Below are 12,047 nucleotides of genomic sequence, written 5' to 3' on the forward strand. Positions count from 1 at the left end.
TCCTCTGAGGACAGTCAGTGACATGACTATGTACTCTGTAATGTGCTGCAGAAGATGTCAGTGCTATATAAATACATAATAATAATATGGTAGGACATTAGACTATGGCTATGGTAGGGATTAGAGTGTGAGCTCCTCTAAAGACAGTCAGTGACATGACTATGTACTCTGTACAGTGCTGCAGAAGAGGTCAGTGCTATATAAATACATAATAATAATATGGTATGGTATTAGACTAAGACTATAATAGGATTAGATTGTGAGCTCCTCTGAGGACAGTCAGTGACATGACTATGTACTCTGTAATGTGCTGCAGAAGATGTCAGTGCTATATAAATACATAATAATAATAATAATATGGTAGGACATTAGACTCTGACTATGGTAGGATTAGATTGTGAGCTCCTCTGAGGACAGTCAGTGACATGGCTATGTACTCTGTAAAGTGCTGCAGAAGAGGTCAGTGCTATATAAATACATAATAATAATAATAATAATAATAATAATAATATGGTAGGACATTAGACTATGACTATGGTAGGGATTAGATTGTGAGCTCCTCTGAGGACAGTCAGTGACATGGCTATGTACTCTGTAATGTGCTGCAGAAGATGTCAGTGCTATATAAATACATAATAATACTATGGTAGGACATTAGACTATGACTGTGGTAGGATTGGATTGTAAGCTCCTCTGAGGATAGTCAGTGACATGACAATGTTCTCTGTAAAGTGCTGCAAAAGATGTGAGTGATATATAAATACATAATAATAATAATATGGTAGGACATTTGACTATGGTAGGATTCAATTGTGAGCTCCTCTGAGGACAGTCAGTGACATGACTATGTACTCTGTACAGTGCTGCAAAAGAGGTCAGTGCTATATAAATACATAATAATAATATGGTAGGACCTTAGACTATGGCTATGGTAGGGATTAGATTGTGAGCTCCTCTGAGGACAGTCAGTGACATGACTGTGTACTCTGTAAATTGCTGCAGAAGATGTCAGTGCTATACAAATACATAATAATAATATGGTAGGACATTAGACTATGACTATGGTAGGGATTAGAGTGTGAGCTCCTCTGAGGACAGTCAGTGACATGACTATGTACTCTGTAATATGCTGAAGAAGAGGTCAGTGCTATATAAATACATAATAATAATATGGTAGGACATTAGACTATGACTGTGGTAGGATTGGATTGTGAGCTCCTCTGAGGATAGTCAGTGACATGACTATGTACTCTGTAATGTGCTGCAGAAGATGTCAGTGCTATATAAATGCATAATAATAATATGGTAGGACATTAGACTATGACTATGGTGGGATTAGATTGTGAGCTCCTCTGAGGACAGTCAGTGACATGACTGTGTATTCTATAAAGTGCTGCAGAAGATGTGAGTGATATATAAATACATAATATTAGTATGGTAGGACATTTGACTATGGTAGGATTAGATTGTGAGCTCCTCTGAGGACAGTCAGTGACATGACTATGTACTCTGTAATGTGCTGCAGAAGATGTCAGTGCTATATAAATACATAATAATAATATGGTAGGACATTAGACTATGGCTATGGTAGGGATTAGAGTGTGAGCTCCTCTAAAGACAGTCAGTGACATGACTATGTACTCTGTACAGTGCTGCAGAAGAGGTCAGTGCTATATAAATACATAATAATAATATGGTATGGTATTAGACTATGACTATAATAGGATTAGATTGTGAGCTCCTCTGAGGACAGTCAGTGACATGACTATGTACTCTGTAATGTGCTGCAGAAGATGTCAGTGCTATATAAATACATAATAATAATAATAATAATATGGTAGGACATTAGACTCTGACTATGGTAGGATTAGATTGTGAGCTCCTCTGAGGACAGTCAGTGACATGGCTATGTACTCTGTAAAGTGCTGCAGAAGAGGTCAGTGCTATATAAATACATAATAATAATAATAATAATAATAATATGGTAGGACATTAGACTATGACTATGGTAGGATTAGATTGTGAGCTCCTCTGAGGATAGTCAGTGACATGTCAATGTTCTCTGTAAAGTGCTGCAGAAGATGTGAGTGATGTATAAATAGATAATAATAATAATATGGTAGGACATTTGACTATGGTAGGATTCAATTGTGAGCTCCTCTGAGGACAGTCAGTGACATGACTGTACTCTGTAAAGTGATGCAGAAGATGTCAGTGCTATATAAATACATAATAATAATATGGTAGGACATTAGACTATTACTATGGTGGGGATTAGGTTGTGAGCTCCTCTGAGGACAGTCAGTGGCATGACTATGTAATCTGTAAAGTGCTGCAGAAGATGTCAGTGCTATACAAATACATAATAATAATATGGTAGGACATTAGACTATGACTATGGTAGGGATTAGAGTGTGAGCTCCTCTGAAGACAGTCAGTGACATGACTATGTACTCTGTAATATGCTGAAGAAGAGGTCAGTGCTATATAAATACATAATAATAATATGGTAGGACATTAGACTATGACTGTGGTAGGATTGGATTGTGAGCTCCTCTGAGGATAGTCAGTGACATGACTATGTACTCTGTAATGTGCTGCAGAAGATGTCAGTGCTATATAAATGCATAATAATAATATGGTAGGACATTAGACTATGACTATGGTGGGATTAGATTGTGAGCTCCTCTGAGGACAGTCAGTGACATGACTGTGTATTCTATAAAGTGCTGCAGAAGATGTGAGTGATATATAAATACATAATATTAGTATGGTAGGACATTTGACTATGGTAGGATTAGATTGTGAGCTCCTCTGAGGACAGTCAGTGACATGACTATGTACTCTGTAATGTGCTGCAGAAGATGTCAGTGCTATATAAATACATAATAATAATATGGTAGGACATTAGACTATGGCTATGGTAGGGATTAGAGTGTGAGCTCCTCTAAAGACAGTCAGTGACATGACTATGTACTCTGTACAGTGCTGCAGAAGAGGTCAGTGCTATATAAATACATAATAATAATATGGTATGGTATTAGACTATGACTATAATAGGATTAGATTGTGAGCTCCTCTGAGGACAGTCAGTGACATGACTATGTACTCTGTAATGTGCTGCAGAAGATGTCAGTGCTATATAAATACATAATAATAATAATAATAATATGGTAGGACATTAGACTCTGACTATGGTAGGATTAGATTGTGAGCTCCTCTGAGGACAGTCAGTGACATGGCTATGTACTCTGTAAAGTGCTGCAGAAGAGGTCAGTGCTATATAAATACATAATAATAATAATAATAATAATAATAATAATAATATGGTAGGACATTAGACTATGACTATGGTAGGATTAGATTGTGAGCTCCTCTGAGGATAGTCAGTGACATGTCAATGTTCTCTGTAAAGTGCTGCAGAAGATGTGAGTGATGTATAAATAGATAATAATAATAATATGGTAGGACATTTGACTATGGTAGGATTCAATTGTGAGCTCCTCTGAGGACAGTCAGTGACATGACTGTACTCTGTAAAGTGATGCAGAAGATGTCAGTGCTATATAAATACATAATAATAATATGGTAGGACATTAGACTATTACTATGGTGGGGATTAGGTTGTGAGCTCCTCTGAGGACAGTCAGTGGCATGACTATGTAATCTGTAAAGTGCTGCAGAAGATGTCAGTGCTATACAAATACATAATAATAATATGGTAGGACATTAGACTATGACTATGGTAGGGATTAGAGTGTGAGCTCCTCTGAAGACAGTCAGTGACATGACTATGTACTCTGTAATATGCTGAAGAAGAGGTCAGTGCTATATAAATACATAATAATAATATGGTAGGACATTAGACTATGACTGTGGTAGGATTGGATTGTGAGCTCCTCTGAGGATAGTCAGTGACATGACTATGTACTCTGTAATGTGCTGCAGAAGATGTCAGTGCTATATAAATGCATAATAATAATATGGTAGGACAATAGACTATGACTATGGTGGGATTAGATTGTGAGCTCCTCTGAGGACAGTCAGTGACATGACTGTGTATTCTATAAAGTGCTGCAGAAGATGTGAGTGATATATAAATACATAATATTAGTATGGTAGGACATTTGACTATGGTAGGATTAGATTGTGAGCTCCTCTGAGGACAGTCAGTGACATGACTATGTACTCTGTAATGTGCTGCAGAAGATGTCAGTGCTATATAAATACATAATAATAATATGGTAGGACATTAGACTATGGCTATGGTAGGGATTAGAGTGTGAGCTCCTCTAAAGACAGTCAGTGACATGACTATGTACTCTGTACAGTGCTGCAGAAGAGGTCAGTGCTGTATAAATACAGAATAATAATATGGTATGGTATTAGACTATGACTATAATAGGATTAGATTGTGAGCTCCTCTGAGGACAGTCAGTGACATGACTATGTACTCTGTAATGTGCTGCAGAAGATGTCAGTGCTATATAAATACATAATAATAATAATAATATGGTAGGACATTAGACTCTGACTATGGTAGGATTAGATTGTGAGCTCCTCTGAGGACAGTCAGTGACATGGCTATGTACTCTGTAAAGTGCTGCAGAAGAGGTCAGTGCTATATAAATACATAATAATAATAATAATAATAATAATAATAATAATATGGTAGGACATTAGACTATGACTATGGTAGGATTAGATTGTGAGCTCCTCTGAGGATAGTCAGTGACATGTCAATGTTCTCTGTAAAGTGCTGCAGAAGATGTGAGTGATGTATAAATAGATAATAATAATAATATAGTAGGACATTTGACTATGGTAGGATTCAATTGTGAGCTCCTCTGAGGACAGTCAGTGACATGACTGTACTCTGTAAAGTGATGCAGAAGATGTCAGTGCTATATAAATACATAATAATAATATGGTAGGACATTAGACTATTACTATGGTGGGGATTAGGTTGTGAGCTCCTCTGAGGACAGTCAGTGGCATGACTATGTAATCTGTAAAGTGCTGCAGAAGATGTCAGTGCTATACAAATACATAATAATAATATGGTAGGACATTAGACTATGACTATGGTAGGGATTAGCGTGTGAGCTCCTCTGAGGACAGTCAGTGACATGACTATGTACTCTGTAATATGCTGAAGAAGAGGTCAGTGCTATATAAATACATAATAATAATATGGTAGGACATTAGACTATGACTGTGGTAGGATTGGATTGTGAGCTCCTCTGAGGATAGTCAGTGACATGACTATGTACTCTGTAATGTGCTGCAGAAGATGTCAGTGCTATATAAATGCATAATAATAATATGGTAGGACATTAGACTATGACTATGGTGGGATTAGATTGTGAGCTCCTCTGGGGACAGTCAGTGACATGACTGTGTATTCTATAAAGTGCTGCAGAAGATGTGAGTGATATATAAATACATAATATTAGTATGGTAGGACATTTGACTATGGTAGGATTAGATTGTGAGCTCCTCTGAGGACAGTCAGTGACATGACTATGTACTCTGTAATGTGCTGCAGAAGATGTCAGTGCTATATAAATACATAATAATAATATGGTAGGACATTAGACTATGGCTATGGTAGGGATTAGAGTGTGAGCTCCTCTAAAGACAGTCAGTGACATGACTATACTTTAAAAACAAAAGCAAAAGACCGAGAGCCCAAATTGTGCGGTATCTTCAAACAATTTAAAATAAGTAATTATCAAATAGTTATACTCACAAACACGGGTTGCCCCTAGGCAACCACTCCATATGCCAGTGGGGAGAATTAGAACCTGACCCCACTCAGGTATAAGATGTCGCTCTCTGTAGAAGGAAAATAGGAAGAATCCTTGCCACCATAGGTGGATCACTTAGTTGTTAGGATGCAGACCAGAGGCGCCAAAAGAGTAAAAGCACAATAGAACTTAAAAATAGGGGGAGACTTGCAATCACGACTCACCACCCATAAAAACCAAAAACCAGCATAAGACTCAATGTTCAGTAAGAACAAGAAAAATTTATTGGTACTCCCAGGTGCTACGCGTTTCACGGGATTATCCCGCTTCCTCAGGCAATCATACAGGAGTACAAGCACTTAGGGGTATGGTATGCACTTAGCGCCTCAGGCTCAGTCTAATGTCATCTTATGCTGGTTTTTGGTTTTTATGGGTGGTGAGTCGTGATTGCAAGTCTCCCCCCATTTTTAAGTTCTATTGTGCTTTTACTCTTTTGGCGCCTCTGGTCTGCATCCTAATAACTAAGTGACATGACTATGTACTCTGTACAGTGCTGCAGAAGAGGTCAGTGCTATATAAATACATAATAATAATATGGTATGGTATTAGACTATGACTATAATAGGATTAGATTGTGAGCTCCTCTGAGGACAGTCAGTGACATGACTATGTACTCTGTAATGTGCTGCAGAAGATGTCAGTGCTATATAAATACATAATAATAATAATAATATGGTAGGACATTAGACTATGACTATGGTAGGATTAGATTGTGAGCTCCTCTGAGGACAGTCAGTGACATGGCTATGTACTCTGTAAAGTGCTGCAGAAGAGGTCAGTGCTATATAAATACATAATAATAATAATATGGTAGGACATTAGACTATGACTATGGTAGGATTAGATTGTGAGCTCCTCTGAGGATAGTCAGTGACATGTCAATGTTCTCTGTAAAGTGCTGCAGAAGATGTGAGTGATGTATAAATAGATAATAATAATAATATGGTAGGACATTTGACTATGGTAGGATTCAATTGTGAGCTCCTCTGAGGACAGTCAGTGACATGACTGTACTCTGTAAAGTGATGCAGAAGATGTCAGTGCTATATAAATACATAATAATAATATGGTAGGACATTAGACTATTACTATGGTGGGGATTAGGTTGTGAGCTCCTCTGAGGACAGTCAGTGGCATGACTATGTAATCTGTAAAGTGCTGCAGAAGATGTCACTGCTATATAAATACATAATAATAATATGGTAGGACCTTAGACTATGGCTATATTAGCGATTAGATTGTGAGCTCCTCTAAAGACAGTCAGTGACATGGCTATGTACTCTGTAATGTGCTGCAGAAGATGTCAGTGCTATATAAATACATAATAATAATATGGTAGGACATTAGACTATGACTATGGTAGGATTAGAGTGTGAGCTCCTCTGAGGACAGTCAGTGACATGGCTATGTACTCTGTAACGTGCTGCAGAAGATGTCAGTGCTATATAAATACATAATAATAATATGGTAGGACATTAGACTATGGCTATGGTAGGGATTAGAGTATGAGCTCCTCTGAGGACAGTCAGTGACATGACTATGTACTCTGTAAAGTGCTGCAGAAGATGTGAGTGATATATAAATACATAATAATAATAATATGGTAGGATATTTGACTATGGTAGGATTCAATTGTGAGCTCCTCTGAGGACAGTCAGTGACATGACTATGTACTCTGTGCAGTGCTGCAGAAGAGGCCAGTGCTATATAAATACATAATAATAATATGGTAGGACCTTAGACTATGGCTATGGTAGGGATTAGATTGTGAGCTCCTCTGAGGACAGTTAGTGACATGACTATGTACTCTGTAAATTGCTGCAGAAGATGTCAGTGCTATACAAATCCATAATATGGTAGGACATTAGACTATGACTATGGTAGGATTAGAGTGTGAGCTCCTCTGAGGACAGTCAGGACATGACTATATACTCTGTAATATGCTGAAGAAGAGGTCAGTGCTATATAAATACATAATAATAATATGGTAGGACATTAGACTATGACTGTGGTAGGATTGGATTGTGAGCTCCTCTGAGGATAGTCAGTGACATGACTATGTACTCTGTAATGTGCTGCAGAAGATGTCAGTGCTATATAAATGCATAATATTAACATGGTAGGACATTAGACTATGACTATGGTGGGATTAGATTGTGAGCTCCTCTGAGGACAGTCAGTGACATGACTGTGTATTCTATAAAGTGCTGCAGAAGATGTGAGTGATATATAAATACATAATAATAGTATGGTAGGACATTTGACTATGGTAGGATTAGATTGTGAGCTCCACTGAGGACAGTCAGTGACATGACTATGTACTCTGTAATGTGCTGCAGAAGATGTCAGTGCTATATAAATACATAATAATAATATGGTAGGACACTAGACTATGACTATGATAGGATTAGATTGTGAGCTCCTCTGAGGACAGTCAGTGACATGGCTATGTACTCTGTAAAGTGCTGCAGAAGAGGTCAGTGCTATATAAATACATAATAATAATAATAATAATATGGTAGGACATTAGACTATGACTATGGTAGGATTAGATTGTGAGCTCCTCTGAGGACAGTCAGTGACATGGCTATGTACTCTGTAAAGTGCTGCAGAAGAGGTCAATGCTGCTATATAAATACATAATGATAATATGACGGTACCTTAGTCTATGACTATGGTAGGATTAGATTGTGAGCTCATCGATACAGAAATGAAGGAGGCACTCAAACGGCAATATAAACTTAAAACAACATTTTAAATTGCCTTTGAGTTCCTCCTTCATTTCTGTATTGATTTGCTTTTGTTGTGGACTGGTGACCCACAGAGGGTTTGTGCAATGGTGGACCAGGAGTGAGAAGCCTGCATTGAGTGACTACTCTAGCTCACCTACACTGTGTAACGAATGTGGAATTATCTCCAAGGTCAGCGCACAACATGTGCGCTGACACTGTGGAAACCCTCCACAAGCACTTGGAAAGGGAACCCAGCTTTGGTGCAAATGCACCTGTAGAGAGGAATTCCAACCGGCAGATGGAGCTGTGGAGTGCAGAGGAATAAACCCCCTGCACAGCCACAGATGCCAGACAGAAATTGTACGAAATGAAGCAATACAGCGCAAGATAGCCTCTCGAGAGAGAGTGAGCACAAAGACAGAATGTATGTATGTCCACCAATCTAGTCACCACCCAGTGACGGTTGACATATAACAGCAAAGACAAAAGTGGGAAAGCAATCGCAAGAATAGCGATTGCTAATAGAGACACAAGACTGAGTAAAGATCAGAACCAATAACAAACTATAATCCAACACGAAAGAACAGACAGGACTAGCTACACGCGGTCACCACACGTTAATCACAATAGCGACAAAGCGCATGCAAGGCACGGTCACCGCACGTTAAGCGCAACAGCGACAAAGCATACCAACCTCGACTAACAAATGAAACACGAAAAAAACAAACAAACAAAGAACGCGAACGCTTGCTAATCGGTTGCCTCACCCAGACAACAGCAAACGTTCGTTCTGGACAAGATAGGCAGAAGGAGTAACCAGTAGCAACCACTGCTCTGGCTACACTCCCAGACAGACTACCGAGAGATCCATCACCTCTACCGCTAGGGCAAATGCGATCCCAACAGACAGACAGATGGAGCAACCAGTAGCAACCGCTGCTCCGGCTTACACTCCAAGACAGAATACAGAATATCCACCGCCTCTACCGCTAGGACGAATGCAATCCAAACAGACAGAGCGATTCACTGTCAGCCGCCGTTGGAGAAAGTGCAATCGCAACAGATAAGACAGAACTAGGCAATACAGATAAAAAACAACCTGACTGCGCTAGACGGAATGCTATAGCACGCCAAAGGATAACTACTCTAAGACAATACTTAGCAAACAGTTACCAGGGGGGCTGAAACTCAAGGTAAGTCCAGCAGAACAAAACCTTTATGACCAGCAGGGAATTCTGGGAGGAAATGATATTTATACTGCAAGCCTTCAAAGGAAGCAGATAAGCAATTTGCATGACAAGTGGATGCAAATTCCTCACCAAAACAGCAACTCTGAAACTTGCAGAGTGAAGACAGGTCTCCTTTCCAGGGACCTGCAGCATACAGACCTGAAAAACGGTCAAAAAGCTGCCTGCCTGTGCAGACAGCAGAGCAGATCATTCCACACTGCTTAGATGGTGAGCTCCTCTGAGGACAGCCATTGACATGACCATGTGCTCTGTAAACTGCTGCACAAGATGTCAGTGCTATATAAATACATAATACTAATATGGTGGGACATTAGACTATGACTATGGTCGGTCGGATTAGATTGTGAATGCCTCTAAGGACAGTTAGTGACATGACTATGTACTCTGTAAAGTGCTGCAAAATATATCATTGCTGTATCAATATATAACGTAAATATGGTAGTACACCTAGGGGTGTACTCACATTTGTTGCCAGTGGTTTAGACATTAGTGGCTGTGTGTTGAGTTATTTTGATGGGACAGCAAATTTACACTGTTATTTAACTATTTGAGCCTTTTGGACGTAACTGTAATGTCCAAAATTCTGCTGCTGTGCGCTTCAATGCGTGCCCAATGCTCTCCCGAGCCACCCCCCTACCTTAGCTCCGACATCAATGAATGGGAACATAGTTCCCATTCATTGATCTAAGTCTCCGGTAGAAAGACCGACAGCTTCTTATCAGAAGCCACGGTCTTTCTGGAAAGAAAAAAAATCAAGTCCTCCTTATACTTCCTGTAAGCAAGAGTGCTCTTTTACAGGATGGAAAAAAAAATCACGGTGGCCATCTTGTAGCCAAATAGTAAAACTACATGCACATACATTTTTCTCACACAAGACACAATAAATTACATTTAAAATTAACTGTTTACCTCCCACAACCCAAAAATACCCAAATAAAATGTTTAACTAAAAAAAATAAAATAAAAAAATAACAATAAAAAAACATAAATAGTTATCTAAGGGTCTGAACTTTTTTATTAGGCATGTCAAGAGGGTATATTACGAATATTTTTTTTTTCAAATTATAAGCTTGTAAATAGTGATGGACGCAAAACTGAAAAAAAATGCACCTTTATTTTCAAATAAAATATTGGCACCATACATTGTGATAGGGACATAATTTAAATGGCGTAATAATCGGGACAAATGGGCAAATGTGTAGGTTTAATTATGGTAGCATGTATTATTTTAAATCTATAATGGCCAAAAACTGAGTAATAATGAATTTTTTCAATTTTTTTCTTAATATTCCTGTTAAAATGCATTTAGAAAAAAAATAATTCTTAGTCATATATATATATATATATATATATATATACGGTATATATATATATATATATATATATATATATATATATATATATATATATATATATATATATATATATATATATATATATATACATATATATATATACACATATATATATATATATATATATATATATATATACATATATATATACACATATATATATATATATATATATATATATATATATACATATATATATACACACATATATATATATATATATATATATATATATATATATATATATATATATATATATATATATATATATATATATATATATATATATATATATATATATATTGAATGATTTAAAACAGGAGAATTAGCCAAGCCATGCCCAAAAATGTTTTTAATTAAAAAAGCAATCAGACAACGTGTTTCACCGGTCATGGCCCGCTTCCTCAGGTCAATACAAAATGCCTTGATCGCATAGGGGATACAGTGTAGGCGCCTCTAATCTAACACGCTATCCCCTATTCTATCAGCTTTCCTGAGCAGTGGTATTAGAGGCGCCTACACTCTATCCCCTATGCTATCAAGGCATTTTGTATTGACCTGAGGAAGCGGGCCATGATCAGTGAAACACGTTGTCAGATTGCTTTTTAGATAAAAACTTTTTTTCCAGTTAAACTGGTTTCTATATCTTCTGGAGAGGTAAGCAATTACCTCTCATTGTATTATAAATTTGTATTTGTATTTTAAAACACAAAAATATAACTCAGATTGGGTGCCTCCATCCTACCCATTACCAGTCAGACCTCCTTTGGAGGTAATAGCTTTGCAGTGTTTCTGGAAAGTCTATCGTACTACAGGAGAGCGACCATCCAGTATCCTGCAGGACCTGGAGTACCGAGCAGGAGTACAGGAGAGCGACCGTCCAGCAGGACCTGGAGCACC

This window comes from Hyperolius riggenbachi, chromosome 7 (genome assembly GCF_040937935.1).
Source record: "Hyperolius riggenbachi isolate aHypRig1 chromosome 7, aHypRig1.pri, whole genome shotgun sequence".
NCBI lineage: Eukaryota > Metazoa > Chordata > Amphibia > Anura > Hyperoliidae > Hyperolius > Hyperolius riggenbachi.